We start from the raw sequence: 19,780 nt of genomic DNA on the forward strand, positions 1-19,780 counted from the left end.
CGTTTGAGATTCTTCTATAGCTTATATATGTGTGTGTGTGTCACTACAAGAAAAACGGGCAAAGGCTATGGCCAAAAACCATAGCAAAAGCCCTTTGGCTACGGATATGATCCATAGCACGTCCGTCACTATTGGTGGGGCAGTTAAAAGTATAGCTACGGATTATATCCGTAGCAATAGATACCAATCGCTACGGATGTAATCCGTAGCAATACCTTTAGCTACCCCACCAATAGTGACGAACGTGCTACGGATCATATCCGTAGCAAAAGGGATTTTATTCGTAGCAATAGATACCAATAGCACCAATAATATCCGTAGAAATAGATACCAATAGCTACGGACAAAAGCCGTATCTATAGCTACGGATTATATTTGTAGCTATTTTTTAAAAAATTGTAATAATACGACCTGTTTCAATTACAACAATAGCACCTGTTACCCTTGCAAAAACCTACTGTGATCGATCAATACAATCAAGAAAAAAAATGATGCATTTATTACAATTAGCAATCAAATCATACAATGCATCCTACATTCACATTTCTAAATAAACAATACTTCACTTCGCTCAACCTATCATGAGAATTACAACTAAGGCGTGCCCTCATGTGCAAGAAATAAATACACTCCAATACAGTAAACACCCTCCATATGCATTCAATAATGCTCACGTTTTTACAGAATTTTTTTTCTTCAGACGGTCAATTTCAGCAAATGCAGAAGATAGAGCTTCTTCTTTCCTTGAAACTGCAGATGTAACTTCTGTGGACTTTGACACAAGATCACTTTCAAGTTCTGAAACCCTTCCCTTAAGAAAATGAATTTCATCCTCCACTAACTTCTTTAGCTTGTCAACCTGTATAAAAAAGTATTTGTAGACATAATCAAACAAGCATGCCTTTGTACACATCTCAAAAGGAAGAATGACAAAAAAAAAACTTATCTATGAAAAAATAAAAAATGTACCTACAAATCTTCTAAAATATGGCAAAATCCAACATGAGTAATGTGTTCAAACCTAGGATGGACTTTTAAACTCAAAACCTAGATTTAGGTTAAGTTATAGGTTTAGGTTTAGGTTTTAGGTTTAGGTTAAGGTTATAGGTTTAGATTAGGTTTAGGTTTATAGGTTATAGATTATTGAGAATAGGTTAAGGTTTAGGTTTAGGAAATCGAGTTCGAGTTCGGGATCGGGTTTAGGTTTGGGTTTTCAAGTTTAGGTTTAGGTTTAGGTTAGGGAGTTAAGATTAGGATTAGGTGTTGGTTTAGGTTTAGGGATTTGAGAATACATTTAGGTTTTAGGTTTAGGTTTAGGTTATAAGTTATAGGTTTAGGTTTAGGTTTTAGGTTTAGGTTAAGGTTAGGTTATAGGTTATAGGTTAAGATTTAGGTTATAGGTTTTGGTTTAGGTTTAGGTTATAGGTTTAGGTTTAGGTTATAAGTTATAGGTTATAGGTTAAAGCTTTAGGGAATTGAGAATAGGTTAAGGTTTAGGTTTAGGAAATTGGGTTCGGGTTTGAGATCGCGTTTAGTTTGGTTTTCAAGTTTAGGTTTATATTAAGGAGTTGAGATTAAGATTATGTGTAGGTTTAGGTTTAAGGATTTGAGAATACATTTAGGTTTTAGGTTTAGGTTTAGGTTTTAGGTTTAAGTTAAGGTTATAGGTTTAGGTTAGTTTAGGTGTAGGTTATAGGTTATAGGTTATAGCTTTAGGGAATTGAGAATAAGTTAAGGTTTAGGTTTAGGAAATCAGGTTCGGGTTTGGGTTTTCAAGTTTAGGTTTAGGTTTAGGTTAGGGAGTTGAGATTAGGATTAGGTGTAGGTTTAGGTTTACGGATTTGAGAATATATTTAGGTTTTAGGTTTAGGTTAAGGTTTTAGGTTATAGGTTAAGGTTAAGGTTAGATTATAGGATATAAGTTTAGGTTATAGGATATAAGTTTAGGTTATAGGTTATAGGTTAAGGTTTAGCTCATAGGTTTTGGTTTAGGTTAAGGTTATAGGTTTAGGTTTATGTTTAGGTTATAGGTTTAGGTTATAAGTTATAGCTTTAGGGAATTGAGAATAGGTTAAGGTTTAGGTTTAGGAAATCGGATTCGGGTTCGGGTTCAGGATCGGGTTTAGGTTTGGGTTTTCAAGTTTAGGTTTAGGTTTAGGTTTAGGTTAGGGACTTGAGATTAGGATTAGGTGTAGGTTTAGGTTTAGGGATTTGAGAATACATTTAGGTTTTAGGTTTAGGTTTAGGTTTTAGGTTATAGCTTTAGGGAATTGAGAATAGGCTGAGGTTTATGTTTAGGAAATCGAGTTCGGGATCGGGTTTAGGTTTGGGTTTTCAAGTTTAGGTTTAGGTTTAGGTTAGGGAGTTGAGATTAGGATTAAGTATAAGTTTAAGTTTAGGGATTTGAGAATACATTTAGGTTTTAGGTTTAGGTTTAGGTTTTAGGTTATAGGTTAAGGTTAAGGTTAGGTTATAGGATATAAGTTTAGGTTATAGGTTATAGGTTAAGGTTTAGCTCATAGGTTTTGGTTTAGGTTAAGGTTATAGGTTTAGGTTTAGGTTAAGGTTTAGGTTTAGGATATAGGTTTAGGTTATAAGTTATAGCTTTAGGGAATTGAGAATAGGTTAAGGTTTAGGTTTAAGAAATCAGGTTCGGGTTCAGGATCGGGTTTAGGTTTGGGTTTTCAAGTTTAGGTTTAGGTTTAGGTTAGGCAGTTGAGATTAGGATTAGGTGTAGGTTTAGGTTTAGGTTTGGAGATTTGAGAATACATTTAGGTTTTAGGTTTAGGTTTAGGTTTAGGTTTAGGTTTTAGGTTTTAGGTTTAGGTTAATGTTATAGGTTTAGGTTATAGGTTATAGCTTTAGGGAATAGAGAATAGGTTAAGGTTTAGGTTTAGGTTTCGGAAATTGGGTTCGGGTTCGGGATTGGGTTTAGGTTTGGATTTTTAAATTTAAGTTTAGGTTTAGGTTAGGGAGTTGAGATTAGGATTAGGTGTAGGTTTAGGTTTAGGGATTTGAGAATACATTTAGGTTTTAGGTTTAGGTTTAGGTTTAGGTTTTAGTTTATAGGTTTAGGTTAGGTTATAGGTTATAGGTTATAGTAGGTTTTAGTTTATAGGTTTAGGTTAAAGAAATTTGGTTCGGGTTGGAGATCGGGTTTGGGTTTGGGTTTTCAAGTTTAGGTTTAGGTTAAGGAGTTGAGATTAGGATTAGGTGTTGGTTTAGGTTTAGGGATTTGAGAATACATTTAGGTTTTAGGTTATAAGTGTAGGTTATAGGTTTAGGTTTAAGTTAGGATATAGGTTAAGGTTTAAGGAATTAAGAATAGGTTAAGGTTTAGGTTTAGGGATTTGAGAATACATTTAGGTTTTAGGTTGTAAGTGTAGGTTACGGGTTTAAGTTTAAGTTAGGTGATAGGTTAAGGTTTAGGGAATTGAGAATAGGTTAAGGTTTAGGTTTAGGGATTTGAGAATACATTTAGGTGTTAGGTTTAGGTTTAAGTTTTAGGTTTAGGTTAAGGTTATAGGTTTAGGTTATGTTTAGGTGTAGGTTATAAGTTATAGCTTTAGGGAATTGAGAATAGGTTAAGGTTTAGGTTTAGGAAATCAGGTTTGGGTTCGGGATCGGGTTTGGGTTTTCAAGTTTAGGTTTAGGTTTAGGTTTAGGTTGAGTAGTTGAGATTAGGATTAGGTGTAGGTTTAGGTTTAGGGATTTGAGAATACATTTAAGTTTTAGGTTTAGGTTTAGGTTTTAGGTTATAGGCTACAAGTTATAGCTTTAGGGAATTGAGAATAGGTTAAGGTTTAGGTTTAGGAAATCGGGTTCGGGTTCGGGATCGGGTTTAGGTTTGGGTTTTCAAGTTTAGGTTTAGGTTTAGGTTAGGGAGTTGAGATTAGGATTAGGTGTAGGTTTAGGTTTAGGGATTTGAGAATACATTTAGGTTTTAGGTTTAGGTTTAGGTTTTAGGTTATAGGTTAATGTTAAAGTTATAGGTTATAGGTTATAAGTTTAGGTTATAGGTTATAGGTTAAGGTTTAGGTCATAGGTTTTGGTTTAGGTTAAGGTTATAGGTTTAGGTTTAGGTTTAGGCTTAGGATATAGGTTTAGGTTATAAGTTATAGCTTTAGGGAATTGAGAATAGGTTAAGGTTTAGGTTTAGGAAATCGGGTTCGGGTTCGGGATCGGGTTTAGGTTTGGGTTTTCAAGTTTAGGTTTAGGTTTAGGTTAGAAAGTTGAGATTAGGATTAGGTATAGGTTTAGGTTTAGGTTTGAGGATTTGAGAATACATTTAGGTTTTAGGTTTAGGTTTAGGTTTAGGTTTTAGGTTTAGGTTAAGGTTATAGGTTTAGGTTAGGTTTAGGTTATAGGTTATAGGTTATAGCTTTAGGGAATAGAGAATAGGTTAAGGTTTAGGTTTAGGTTTAGGAAATCGGGTTTGGGTTCGGGATCGGGTTTAGGTTTGGATTTTCAAGTTTAGGTTTAGGTTTAGGTTAGAGAGTTGAGATTAGGATTACGTGTAGGTTTAGGTTTAGGGATTTGAGAATACATTTAGGTTTTAGGTTTAGGTTTAGGATGTAGGTTTAGGTTATAGGTTTAGGTTATACGTTATAGCTTTAGGGAATTGAGAATAGGTTAAGGTTTAGGTTTAGGAAATTGGGTTCGGGTTCGGGATCGGGTTTAGGTTTGGGTTTTCAAGTTTAGGTTTAGGTTAAGGAGTTGAGATTAGGATTAGGTGTAGGTTTAGGTTTAGGGATTTGAGAATACATTTAGGTTTTAGGTTATAAGTGTAGGTTATAGGTTTAGGTTTAAGTTAGGTTATAGGTTAAGGTTTAGGGAATTGAGAATAGGTTAAGGTTTAGGTTTAGGGATTTGAGAATACATTTAGGTTTTAGGTTTAGGTTTAGGTTATAGGTTATAGGTTTAGGCTTAGGTTTAAATTTTAGTTATAAGCTATAGGTTTAGGGAGTTGAGAATAGGTCAAGGTTTAGGTTTAGAAAATTGGATCCGGGTTCGGGATCAGGTTTAGGTTTAGGTTTAGGTTAGGTTTAGGTTTAGGTGTTGAGATTTGGATTAGGTATAGGTTTAGGTTTAGGGATTTGAGAATACATTTATGTTATAGGTTATAGTTTTTAGAAATTGAGAATTAGTTAAGGTTTAGGTTTAGGAAATTGGGTTCGGGTTCGGGATCGGGTTTAGGTTTGGGTTTTCAAGTTTAGGTTTAGGTTTAGGTTAGGGAGTTGAGATTAGGATTATGTGTAGGTCTTGGTTTAGGGATTTGAGAATACATTTAGGTTTTAGGTTTAAGTTTAGGTTATAGGTTATAGGTTAAGGTTAAGGTTAGGTTATAGGTTATAAGTTTAGGTTATAGGTTATAGCTTAAGGTTTAAGTTATAGGTTTTAGTTTAGGTTTACGTTAAGGTTTACGTTTAGGTTATAGGTTTAGGAAATCGGGTTCGGGTTCGGGATCGGGTTTAGGTTTGGGTTTTCAAGTTTAGGTTTAGGTTTAGGTTAGGGAGTTGAGATTAGGAATAGGTGTAGGTTTAGGTTTAGGTTTAGATATTTGAGAATACATTTAGGGTTTAGGTTTAGGTTTAGGTTTTAGGTTTAGTTTAGGTTTAGGTATAGGTTATAGCTTTAGGGAATACAGAATAGGTTGTCACGCCCCAGACTCGAAAACTGGAGTCACAAGAAACCCGATTGCCGGTTCTGGCTGCAACAGCCTCCGTAGTACCCCATTCTCGGCTCCTGAGGTAGGTTCCAGTCCTGCGATCTTATAAGGAAGATTTTCATAACAGTATAATCATTTCCAATATGAGCATACCCAAGATCACAGCAAGTACATCTGAGAATAACAAATGCACACATCGCAAAATCCACTATAAATTTAAACTTTTACAATCATCCATAAGATCCAAAAGGACATACATGAGAATAAAAGGAAAAGAGAGAGAAATCAGCAACACTGGAGTCCTCACTGCTCAACTTTACTCCACGCTCTACTGTTACGGCGCTTACCTAGAGTCTCCTGTACGCATCAATCATGCATAAGCTTATAGAAGCTTAGAGGGTGGTGTAAGTGTGTGACAATGGTGCACAGAAGAATAGTAGGAGGTATAAGGAGAGAAGCATGATCAATGAGCATATCACTAGCCTTACCAAGGCTTACCATGAACATGATGCAATGAGTAATGGGTGCCATACCAAGGCAATGCATGAAGGGGCTTGTACAGCCATTGCTAATGCGATGCAAGTAATGTCAGTGCTCATATCCAAACCATAAGTCAAGTACATTTCCAATCATAAGGACACCGGGGTCCATTACACTACTAAATGACTGTCTCTCTGCAGACCCTGCATAGTCAAACGAGCATAAGAGATCTCACTACCCGCCTGGGGACAGCCAATCACTAGCAAGGCTTGACGGTAGCGGACCTATTTACGAGCTGGTCAGACTCAGCCTAGCAATGCCTCCTCACACCAGGCAGGTAAGGCCACACCCCTATCCAACCGATTACACGACAGTGGGAGTCACGGCCTAACAGTATAAGGCCCTCGTACGCTCATGTATCCCACCCGATCACGGCGTTGGAGTAGATCCTTGGTACTATGGAAGTTTTGAGAATTTCATCCATGGGCATCCTATGCACCCGGTATGCTCAACTAATATTTTCGGTGTCCAGACATACGGTCATCCACGAATATCCTTGTAGAGGTAAGGCCCTGATGAAGCAAAGGCGGATACCCACATGCTATGCAATGCCAGATGCATGAATTACACAATCACCCATGCATCAAACCCAAGCATCCATCTCTCGGGAAGATACCAACATGTCCTACACAATGGCACAACCATGGCCAATCATACCTTAACCAAGCATGCATATGATGCGTATGGGAGTGGGCCATGAAGATGAATAGGGGTGCTAATGAGGTGAAGATAAACTCTCTACCTAACCATGAAGGGTCTAGGCACTTAACTAATTCCTCATAAGGAATACAACCTCTAGTGGGGGCTCATATACTTAGGATAGCCTACAAGACTAAGGAGAACAATGGTATAGGCCTAAATAGATGAAACGGGCCTATCAAGGGTATATGGTGGACCTTTAACCACCCATAGAAGCCTATGGGCATACCTTAGGGCCACCAATATGGAATCCAACCACAATTAGTCCCCAAGAGATAGCCCATCTCTAATTGATCATGGATTAAGGATCAAGGACCACGCAACATCAGAAATAAGAAATGGGCAGCCATAGTCATACCACAAACACTCATATTGGGCTTTAGAAAGGGCGGCCCAAGGCCTATCCAGAATATGGGTCCAAGGGAAACACACATAGTCCAACTCATAATTACCATTATGGGCCCATAGGGGAAAGGTTAGGGCTCAACATAAAGGCCACTAATCTCATATATTGTGGTGGCCTATTGGGCAACCCATTGCTCAAACCACATGGGCAAATGTCATGCTCTTAGTCAAGTAAGTTGGGCCTACAACCCGACCCAAGTATTAAAGTTGATTTGGTGGGCAACCAATGACCCATCTACTTATGTAATCCAGCCCACTAACCCAACACAATAGTATGGTAAAAAAAAATGGCCCAAGAGTTCAAAGGGCCTATCTGGAAAGTCCCAGCCCAATTGGGCCTAAAGAGTTCAACAACTAGCTACATTCATGGACCCAATTAAATTCAACTGTGGTGGGCCTCAAAAGTGCATTTATTAAGCCCAACATTTAAGGAACCAAATTTATAAATTATTCCCTCTAAGAAATTCACAATGTGGTGGGCCTCACTCCTCAAAATTTCAGCCCAAAGGCCAAGCATAATTATAACATGTTGCTGTCCTAAATTTAGGCACTCCATTGGAGTGGGTCCAAGGCCTCTAAAACTCTGGAAATTGAGAGCCAAGGTCCCTCGTCATGCATACAATGAGAGGTAATCCAAAAATGTGGCCCACCATCAAAGGAAATATTTTTGAATTATGGTTTTATCAAGGTATATTGCTGGACTGTACAGTAGAAAATCTGGCAGTCCAACTATATTGGCCCATTATTTTGGATGCCCAAATGAGGTCCGTTGGAGCTGAAATTTTACAAAGTGACACTATCATAAGTGGACCACACCCTTACAAAATTTTAGAATTTTTAGACATCTATAAATATTTTAATTCATTTAAATAAATCAATCTATCCTGAAAATCGGACTGATCTAGACACCATGTTGTAATGGGCTGGTTCAGCCATCACTATGGTGTGTACAAGTGTCCATTGGCCTCAAAATTTTGTAGATGGGTCCCACCATGGGTGTTTCACCTTCTTGTAAATTTTTATAATTTTTACATACCCAAAATTATTTTAATAAATTTTGGAATTCTAACCTGTCCGGGGTGGATTGCTGCTGGAACAGTGCAGAAAATCCAGACTGTCCACCTCACTTGGACCACACCTTTGGGACCCCAATGAATGTCAGATGGGGCTGAAATTTGGGAGACATCAAGATGAGATCCCTACCTTTTATAAAAGTATATTTGGTGGTTATGAATAGTCCCCCAAACAGTCCCAAAATCTGGTCCAAAATCAACGAGAAACTGTCCAGAAAATTCTGGACAACAACATGTACTTGGATAAAATTAATTATATAAGTTAAATAAAAAGGAAAAATACTCCAAGAACTAGGTGTTATGGCCCTCCATAGTGAGCCCCACAAATGTCCAAAACAAACCCCAAGGTTACCACACTTGCATGCATCAATAAAGGTCAGCAAATGGGACCCCAACCATAGTGTAGGTGGGTATGGATGTCCCACCCTAGCTGGACTTTTCTAGACTATCCAAGCCCACCAAGTGGACCACACACATCATTAGAAATCATAGAAAAGGTAGAAGAAGAGAAATAAAAATATTCCGGCCATTGGGAGAAGGCTCCGTCACTATTGAGCCTTCCCCAACACAATCACACCCATACATTGCATTTCCATCTATATTTCACCATGGATCTTCATCATGCATGATCTACACTTGAGATGAATGGATGAGATACCATCCCAACCATGATGCAAGGGTCTAGATGACCCATCAAGTTATGGAATGTGGAGAACCCTCCATGATGGGGTCCATCAAGAGGAAACCCCATGCATGGGACATGCATGCATAAGATGGACCATTTGGCCACATCCAAGGAATTGTGTAGGATCTCCACCATTGATTGGTGGGTCCTACACTTTCTGAATGAAAGAAGAAGAAGATCTACACTATGGAAAGGATATTGCATGGAATAAAGAAGCACCCACCTAAATATCTTCACCAAAACTTAGATCACCAAGCTCCAAATGCTCCAAGGAACCAAGATAGATAGATGAGATGGGTTTTCAATGGATGGATTAAGAGGAAAAAGGAGGAGAAGGGGCTGGAGAATTTGGAGATTTTTGGAGGAAGGTTGCTAGGGAAGAAGAGAAGAGAGAGAGAAATGAGAGGGAAAGAGAGAAAAATCTCTTTTAAGCTAAGTAATCATGAGTTTCTTACCTTGGATAGAGAAGAGAAATCATGGCAATAGGGAGTTAGAAACAATGTTGTAGGGTTAGTAGACTTTTTAGGTTAGTGGGTGGTGTTTTAGAGATGGGTGGTGTAGGGATAGGGCCTAGGTAGTGTGTGTGTAGTGTGTGTTGAAAATAGTTCCAAGAGATGGGACCTACCTAGAAATCCATGCACACCACCCCTAGGTGGGCCGCATGATCATGATCAAGGGCTTAGAAAATGAAATGCACCCAACTTACGATCTACACATCGGATGGACGCACAAGACTCGTCGTTGGAACCGCGACGACGATGTGGTCACAATGACATAGGTCTCAACTCGATCTGAGTCGGGTCTTTATGAATGGGCTTACGGATACCACAAACACTATCCAAGGGTCACGGGTCCCCGGGATTCGACCGGTAGGACCGCAGGATCAAGATGGACGGAATGCATACTCACACACACACATGCACAGATGCGAACTCGGGTCGAGTCTCACATAGGTTAAGGTTTAGGTTTAGGTATAAGAAATCAGGTTCGGGTTCGGGATTGGGTTTAGGTTTGGATTTTTAAATTTAAGTTTAGGTTTAGGTTAGGGAGTTGAGATTAAGATTAGGTGTAGGTTTGGGTTTAGGGATTTGAGAATACATTTAGGTTTTAGGTTTAGGTTTAGGTTTTAGTTTATAGGTTTAGGTAATAAGTTATAACTTTAGGGAATTGAGAATAGGTTAAGGTTTAAGTTAAGGAAATTTGATTTGGGTTCGGGATCGGGTTTAGGTTTGGGTTTTCAAGTTTAGGTTTAGGTTAAGGAGTTGAGATTAGGATTAGGTGTAGGTTTAGGTTTAGGGATTTGAGAATACATTTAGGTTTTAGGTTATAAGTGTAGGTTATAGGATTAGGTTTAAGTTAGGTTATAAGTTAAGGTTTAAGGAATTAAGAAGAGGTTAAGGTTTAGGTTTAGGAATTTGAGAATACATTTAGGTTATAGGTTATAAGTGTAGGTTATAGGTTTAGGTTTAAGTTAGGTTATAGGTTAAGGTTTAGGGAATTGAGAATAGGTTAAGGTTTAGGTTTAGGGATTTGAGAATACATTTAGGTTTTACGTTTAGGGTTAGGTTTTAAGTTTAGGTTTAAGTTATAGGTTATAGGTTATAGCTTTAGGGAATTAAGAATAGGTTAAGGTTTAGGTTTAGGAAATCAGGTTCGGGTTCAGGATTGAGTTAAGGTTTCGGTTTTCAAGTTTAAGTTTAGGTTTAGGTTAAGGAGTTGAGATTAGGATTAGGTGTAGGGATTTAAGAATACATTTAGGTTATAGGTTTATGTTTAGGTTAGGGAGTTGAGATTAGGATTAGGTGTAGGGATTTGAGAATACATTTAGGTTATTGGTTTAGGTTTAGTTTTTATGTTTAGGTTTAGGTTATAAGTGTAGGTTATAGGTTTAGGTTTAAGTTAGGTTATAGGTTAAGGTTTAGGGAATTGAGAATAGGTTAAGGTTTAGGTTTAGGAAATCAGGTTCGGGTTCGGGTTTAGGTTTAGGCTAAGGAGTTGAGATTAGGATTAGGTGTAGGTTTAGGTTTAGGGATTTGAGAATACATTTAGGTTTTAGGTTTAGGTTTAGGTTTTAGTTTATAGGTTTAGGTTATAGGTTTAGGTTTAGGTTTTAGGTTTAGGTTTTAGGTTATAGGTTATAGGTTATAGGTTAAGGTTTATGTTATAGGTTTTGGTTAAGGTTATAGGTTATAGCTTTAGGGAATTGAGAATAGGTTAAGGTTTAGTTTTAGGAAATCGGGTTCGGGTCGGGATCAGGTTTAGGTTTGGGTTTTCAAGTTTAGGTTTAGGTTTAGGTTAGGGAGTTGAGATTAGGATTAGGTGTATGTTTAGGTTTAGGGATTTGAGAATACATTTGCGTTTTAGGTTTAGGTTTAGGTTTAGGTTTTAGTTTATGGGTTTAGGTTATAGGTTTAGGTTTTGGTTTTAGGTTTAGGTTAAGGTTATAAGTTTTGGTTATAGGTTATAGGTTATAGGTTAAGTTTAGGTTATAGGTTTTGGTTTAGGTTAAGGTTATAGGTTTTGGTTTAGGTATGGGTTAAGGTTATAGGTTTAGGTTATTGGTTTAGGTTAGGTTTAGGTTTATGTTATAGGTTATAACTTTAGGGAATTGAGAATAGGTTAAGGTTTAGGTTTAGGAAATCGGGTTCAAGTTCGGGATTGTATTTAGGTTTGGGTTTTCAAATTTTGGTTTAGGTTTAGGTTAGGGAGTTGAGATTAGGATTAGGTGTAGGTTTACGTTTAGGGATTTGAGAATACATTTAGGTTTTAGGTTTTGGTTTAGGTTTTAGTTTATAGGTTTAGGTTATAGGTTTAGGTTTAGGTTTTAGGTTTAGGTTAAGGTTAGGTTATAGGTTATAAGTTTAGGTTACAGGTTATAGGTTATAGGTTAAGGTTTAGGTTATAGGTTTTGGTTTAGGTTAAGGTTATAGGTTTTGGTTTAGGTTTAGGTTTAGGTTTTAGGTTTAGGTTTTGGTTAAAGTTTAGGTTTCGGCTATAAGTATAGGTTTTGGGATTTGAGAATAGGTTTAGGTTAAGGTTATAAGTTTAGGTTAAGGTTATAAGTATAGGTTTATGTTATATGTTATAGGTTTAGGGTGTAATTTAGGTTAAGGGTGTGGTCCATGCAAATACAAATATAAACAAGATATAAACACAGCTTGTCTAAATGGCCAGGCCCTTCTAATATTGTCCATAGGAAATGGACAGTTTCATCATGGTCATAACAGTAGTTCCCACCTTCCAGGGAACCCGCTCATCCGGATAGCTCCGACGCATATTCGGGTCTGCTCCATTAATTTCGAGCAAATACAAAAACACGGCTTGTCTAAATGGCCCAGGCCCTCCAATGTTGTCCATATGAAATGGACAGCTTCATCATGGTCATAATAGCGGTTCCCACCTTCCAAAGACCCCTGCTCATCCGGATAGCTCCGACGCACATCCGGGTTTACTTGAGCAAATATATAAACACGGCCTGTCTAAATAGTCAGGCCCCTCCAATGCTGTCCATAGAAAATGGATAGCTTCATCATGGTCATAACAGCGGTTCCCACCTTCCAGGGACCCCCGCTCATCCGGATAGCCCCGACGCACATCCGGATCTGGGTAGGCATTTGTATGTATGCATGAACCAGTATGTACCTCAAGAAGTCCGATAATGATTTGGAATTTGTCTTGAATCCATTGCATGTAAACAACTTCATATCAGTCCCAAAGAGATAGTGACCGACCATTGTCTGTTCTCATGTTCATACTAAAATAACCATTTCAGTAGAAACTTTGATGCAGTATATGTTACTGCATGGAGGAAAAATCTGATGATACCAAGAGATGCTACATGAAATTAGTATGAAGAACTCATTAGTTTTAAAACTAGGTAGAGAAATAAATTCACAAGTGAAAGAGAAACTACATATATACAGCATGATGAAGATTCTAAGACTGTTTTCCATAGTTAAAAATATATGTGCCAGAGAATGTAATGGCTGGTTTAAACTCAGTATCAATTTATGATGAAAAAAGAAAATTAAAGAAACTATCTAATTGACTCCCTTCCAATCTGTGATTCTTTGATGAAGTTGGTGCGCTTACCATTGACCTGACTGAGCTACTAAATAAAAAAATCTAGAGTGTGGGCAAAGGTTTTGAATATTGAATGACAAGAGTATCATTTTCAATAAAAGTTTAAGAATCATTTGGACAACCAACTAAAATTAAAAAAAAAACTTTAATGATTACGATTATGATTATGATTCGAGGTATTTATATGACAAACTAAATTTAAATACCTTTATAGTCACTCAAAAAAATTATAAGACTTTTGTTTCTTAAATTTCAACAGTCTCATGTACGTATCACCATATTTGTTTCTCTGTGTTTCTTAAACTTCAACTTATACCAACTCACTCCATCTAACCATTGCAGTTCTTGGTCTCTCCATTGCATGTGACCAAACAATCTGTCTACTTTCCCTCATTTTATTACCTATTGGTACTACTCCCAAATTCCCTTGAATGCATTCATTTTTATTTCTATCCTTTCTTGTCTTCCCACTCATTCATATCAAAATCCTCATGCCAGCTACACTCATCCTATGAACACATTCTTCCTTAATTGCACAACATTCTATCCCATACAGCATGGCTGGTCTTATAGCCATTCTATAAAATTTCCCTTTTAGTTTGACTGTTACATGATGATCACATAAAAACCTCTCAAGGCACATCTCCATTTCTTCTAACCCACTTGAAGTCTATGGACAACATCCTTCTCAATCTCTCCACTCATATGAATTGTTGAGTCAACTGGTCAAATATCTATTTTATTAATTTATGTTGTCATGGGAACATCATGGGTCAGACAGGTTGGACCATTTTGGAACTGCACAGCCCACAAAAAATAGGTTGGGGTCTGGTCCAGGTTCTAGATATTGGTTCCATCTAACATCAAACACCAATTGGGTGAAGCTGGCATATATGGCATGGCAAGAAACCAACAGAAAAGATGGCTGTGAGATTGATGATTCAATTATAACATTATCCAAAGAAGCCAATGTATCAACACCAAATGAGAAGCTATAGACCATTATTACTAAAATGTGTTTATCTCGTGTATCCCTAAATATAAGCATCATGTGTTAAGGAAGTTCATAATGTTAGCATCCAAGAAAGTGGATAAAACAGACCACTAATCTAGAAAAAACATTAAATTCTAGTGACTCGAAAAATAAATAAATAAAACAAGGAACCAGTCCTAAAATAAAACACGATACAGAAAACATCCCTAGAAAAATTAACCATTTGACCAGCAACCAGTCCTAGACTGAAACATGATAAAGAAATCATTCCTAGAAAAACTAACCATTCAACCATATTACATGACTCATTTTCTAGAAATGATGATACAAAGTCATGGGACCTCTCTTACAGTTCCCTATGTAAGGTGAGAATAGTATAAAATAGAACACACAACACTAATGGTTTAATTTTATCATGATATGCCACTCCTGTTCATTAAAGGAAACAATAAAATAAATAAATAAATAAAATGTTGCTCCTGTTGGCAAGCTAGTTGTCTCAACTCTCAACAAGGTTAAAGATCCATTTTTGCTCTCAAGGCCATTCAAGAAATGCATTGATTTGTCCCTGGGGATGAGGAGACCCATCAATACCATCCTATGGAGGTTAAACTCCAAAACCCTCAGACCTCTAGATGTTTAAACAAATTTAAATCGGCTAAAATAACCTGCAATTAGATGCCCTACATTGTTACTCCAATCATCATCATGTCCTTGTCCCAACTATTTGGAGTCACCTTTACAAATCATGTATTGCCAATCATTCCTATCTAAGGCCCTCTCCTTGAAAAGTGAATCCACCCACAAAGATATATTTTAATGAAGAAATGATAATATGGAATACAAATATAAGTACTTAGAAACATGGGCTACACCCCCAAGTTAGTTTCTGCACCATTTAAAAATGGGAGTGGCTCTTCTTCAACTGCATGCATGGCATAGTTGTATGGCAATCCGAACTGTCCAAATTGTTGACCCAAGTACCAAAGGAACATAACCAACAGATTGCACTGAGAAGATACTATTAACTAACAGATTGTATGGTGTGCTCTTTTCTCTTTAGCCAATGAAACAAGCCATGCAAAAGATTCATTAGCTCCACGTACATGGATTGAAATTGTTGGGCTCATCAAGGCAAAAAATTGCAGAATTTAGAGATTATGGATTGAAAAATGCTATATGTTCAAGTTTAAGAAAAAACCCATCCATCCAAAATTGCAGAATTTAGATATTATGTGGAGGATGTTTTAAGGCCTGTTTGGATTAGTGGAATCTCGTTTTCTACTTTAGAAAGAAATTATTTTCCTCGAACATGGCTTCTCTTGCTATTTGCAAAAATAAAATCAGCAGTGGAACTCTCCATTTCAACCGTCATCCTCAAAAATTGGTGATTTCTGTTTGTTGAAAAAAAAAAAAACAAAACTGAAAATATGGATTTTTAATTTTTTTTCGAGATGGGGCTCTCACTTTTCGATCATTGACCTATTAACATTAGCATGAAAAATAAGAAATGCTAAAATAAATAGGTTATTTAGAATTCTTTTTTGTAAAATTCTTTTTCCACACAAATTTTATCCAATATGACAATTTCCTTTTCAGATATATAGAAATGAGTTAGAAAAAGCCCACATAAGTCATTTCCACTCTATGAAATTGAGTTATTTCAATTCAATCAATTGGGTTTCCAAACACATCGGCAATGAGTCACTAACTACTTGCAAAATTCTGTTTCTTTTTAACAAATTCAAGCAATTTCATGGACATGTAACAATTGTTGTAGGAGGAATGAAGCATGCCCACTAAAATAAACAACCAAATTACACTAATCTCAACATTTGATTTCAATTTTTTTAAAAAGAGTATAAATTGTGAAAAAAAAATAATCAGAAACTCCTAAATCCAAACATCTGAAATTTGGAAATAAACAACAAAAAATTGATTGAAAATTGTTTCTACATAAACTAACCTTTCCTTAAAGAGGTTGTTTGGTCCTACGCCAATGACTTTTGCAACAAGTAGCAGAGAGAGCTCTACTTTTAGATCTATCAGCGGAAAGGGGTTTTTTATTTTTCATGAGTGGGAGTGAGAGAGGGTTTTTGGGTCTTTCAGCAGAGAGAGGTTTCAGATCTTTCGTCCTCGGAGAGAGAGAGAGAGAGAGGAAGGAGAGGGTGCGAGAGAGAGAGAGAGGGTCGGGCGGGCGAGCCTGCAGCAGGTAGAGAGAGAAGAAGGGGAAAGGGGGCTAGGGTTGGGTGGGGTCGGGTGGGGTTAGGAAAGGGTTCTGTACGGTCGAGCTCATGGGAACTTCCCACGTGGTCGAGCTGTGTGGCCCCACTGTGATGCGTGTCGATCATCAACACCATGCATTTGATGGGCCCCCTTTAAATTATGGGATATCCCAAAAATCATCCATATACGGAACTTAGGTGGGCCATACCATCTAAAATCATGTGAAGAAATGCCTAAAACATATAAAATCACTTGGTGGGGCCCACCTGAAATTTTGATGCATATGAAACTTGGTTTGACTACTCATCCAAGTGGGACACACATAACGGATGGGCTGGATTTGTGAACCACATCTCGGTGAGCCCAACAAATGATTATGAATATTTTAATGGAGGGTAACCCCTCTCAACTTTTGTACATGGTGTGGCCCAAAAAAGTCACGGATTGACTTGATTTTTAAGCCCCAGGCCCAACATGGAATGGTGCATTTGATTGATTAAGTAGATGTTCGACACCCATCATGGTAACATAGTAGTAGGTGTTATCCCTGCCGTGGGCCCACCTTGATGATGTGTTATATATCCACTCTGCCCAACCATTTTTTCATTAGGATCTTGGACCCACCGTGTTTGTGTTGCCGAGTTTTTCACTAAAGAAGTTTATTCTTAATGTTTAAATTGAGTTATTACTCCATATTATAGATATTTTAAATTTGTGAGCCCACTTGATGATTGGTTTAGCTTAATAAATATCTCAAATATTCATCTTGATGGGCTTAACAAAATAACATAAATTGAGTTATTACTCCATACCTGTAAGTAACTTTCACTTGTAAGTGACTCACGGGTAAGTCACTTACAACTTAAAAGAACTTACAGGCATTCAAACAGGCCCATCAATATTTATATACCTCTCATTTTTGGAATAAATCCCTTATTTCATGTATTTTTTAACTTTTGGACATGTTGGATTTCAAATAAACATTGCGATGGGCCTTAAGATAGTTTCAACGGTGGTAATCACTCTCCCCGTTGTTTTCTGTGGTGGGGTCCACTATAGAGTTTTTATCTACCTCATTCTTTGGCTCATGACTTAAAATGATATCTCAAAATGGATGGACGGTGTGGATATAACAAATACAACGTAGTGTTTCCACACCATAGGAAACAATGGACTTGAACTTATACCATTGAAAATTTCTTAGGGCCACGTAAGTTTTAGATCGAGCTTAAATTTTCGTTTCTCATACATATGTTTGTATAATCTTATAAACTAGTTGAATGACAAATAAACATTACTGTCAGGCCTAGAAAGGTTTCACAAGTGGAAATCATTATCATAATTGTCCTGTGGTATGATCCACTTCATTTTTTTATATGCGCCAATTTTGGGCATAACCCCTTAAATTAGATGGAAAAACAGATGGATGGCATGGATAGACCGCATACGTTCAAGGTGGGCCCGACTGAGTTTACTCGGTGCAATAAGAGCGTACCGAGTAACTCAATACTCAATCCGATTTACCATCCAACCTATTGACAATGAAATCAGATCTTTTATCATACCAAGTAAACTCAGTTGGCCCACGATGAATATATATGATTTATCCATGTCGTCCATCCATTTTTCCAGCTTATTTACGGAATTGAGACCAAAATTGAAGCAAATCCAGAGCTTAAGTGGATCATACCACATGAAACAGTGGGAATATAATGATTACATTTGCATTGATGGAAATAAGCATTATTATTGGATATTGATTATATGTCTGGAAATACTATGGTTTCCCAAACATTTTCATTTCATGTTTGGGATAAGAATTGAAAACAACACATCACCGATTTTGGTGAGGGACACAATTTGAGGTACCACCATAGACATGTATGATTCATCTTAGGTGCTGGGCCAGGGCCCAACTCTCTTCAGCATAAACGGCTAATTGTCTTAAATGTAACACACATACAGTAATTAGAATTTTTGGTCACATGGGCCATATATGTCCTAATTGCCTGATATGTGTAATTTTTTTACTTTAGGAACCTGCTGGTGATTTTCTCAAGGACTGACTTGACCTGATGATCTTTACAAAATCTCATTCTATGTGAATGGGGCTTTGGTGGATCCTTGACTATGGGACGTGGTGGGCCCCACAGTCAGGGATCCACCTAATCCGTGTCCATTCTCTGTGCATCTTTTTCTTTGAAGAATTGAAGTTAGTAAATTTTGTGGGCCCCATCATGATGTGTGTCGAACATCAATATCGTGGATTTGATGTGTCCCCTTTAGGTTATGAGATATCTCAAAAATCATCGGTAAACGAAACTCAAGTGGGCCATACCATTTAAAACTATGTGAAGACGTCCTAAAAAATATAAAAGCACTTGATAGGGCCCACATGAGTTTTGGATGCGACTAAAACTTGGTCTGACTCCTCATCCAAGTGGGACACACATAATGAGTGGGTTGGATATGTGAATCACATTTAGGCAAGCCCAATATAATGAGTTGGAACTAATGCTTAAGTTGACCACAAAGTGGGTATTGAGCGATCACCATTAAAAACTTGCTGGGACCTGTAAAAGTTTCCGATCAAGTTGATATTGGTGTTTTCATTTCATCCAGGTCTACATGACCTCATGAATAGGTTGGTGTGTTGAAAAAACCATCATGGCGGCCCTTCCAGAGGTCTTAACCGTGTGCATCATTATCACTAATGCTTCCTTTGGTGTGGCTTACCGGAGCCGTGGACCTGCCTCAATTTTTGCATACTATTGTATATAGATGTAATAAAATGGATATCATTTTTTACATATCATTTGATGGCTTGATCCCCTACCACCAGCCATTGGCTGGTGGTCGGTGCTCTGTGGGCCCCACCATTACAAGAAACAGTGTTGAATGAACATTACAAGAAAAAATGAGGTATAACTCAATCTCAAGTGGACCACATTACAAGAAAAAGTGTAGAATGAACATTGACCATAAAAACACATTTTTGGAACTATAAAAGTTTTGGATTGATATTTATTTTTTCCCTTCATCCGGGTCTTCATGACCTAATCAACAGAGTGGAAGCCTTAGGTGGATTTTAATGGTGGATATCTAATCATTATTGTTTTCCTGTGGTGTGGTCCACCTAAGATTTATATCCCTATCATTTTTTGTAACCATCCCTAAAATGATATGTAGAAATGGATGAACGGAATGGATGAAACACATACATCATGGTGGGCCCACAGAGCACCGACCATCAGCCACGTGGCGGGTGAGTAGCCAGTCCGTCTCGGACGTGGATTTCCTGCGAAAGCCTTTCGCAGGAAGTTCCTGCGCAAGGATCTGGGTGGGGCCCACTACAATGTATGTGAGAAATCCATTCCGTCCATCCGTTTTGAGATCTCATTTTAGGG

The 19,780-nt window shown here is 37.5% G+C and overlaps 1 long non-coding RNA gene across 1 annotated transcript in view; it reads right to left on the bottom strand.

The window, feature by feature from the left end:
• Nucleotides 1–482: 482 nt before the first annotated feature.
• Nucleotides 483–19,780, bottom strand: part of LOC131253214 (uncharacterized) — a 34,559-nt gene continuing 15,261 nt past the window's right edge. The window contains exon 2 of the long non-coding RNA XR_009175022.1: nucleotides 483–859. This is a non-coding gene — a long non-coding RNA (uncharacterized LOC131253214). The remainder of the gene's footprint in view (nucleotides 860–19,780) is intronic.

Source organism: Magnolia sinica, chromosome 8, assembly GCF_029962835.1.
Source record: "Magnolia sinica isolate HGM2019 chromosome 8, MsV1, whole genome shotgun sequence".
NCBI lineage: Eukaryota > Viridiplantae > Streptophyta > Magnoliopsida > Magnoliales > Magnoliaceae > Magnolia > Magnolia sinica.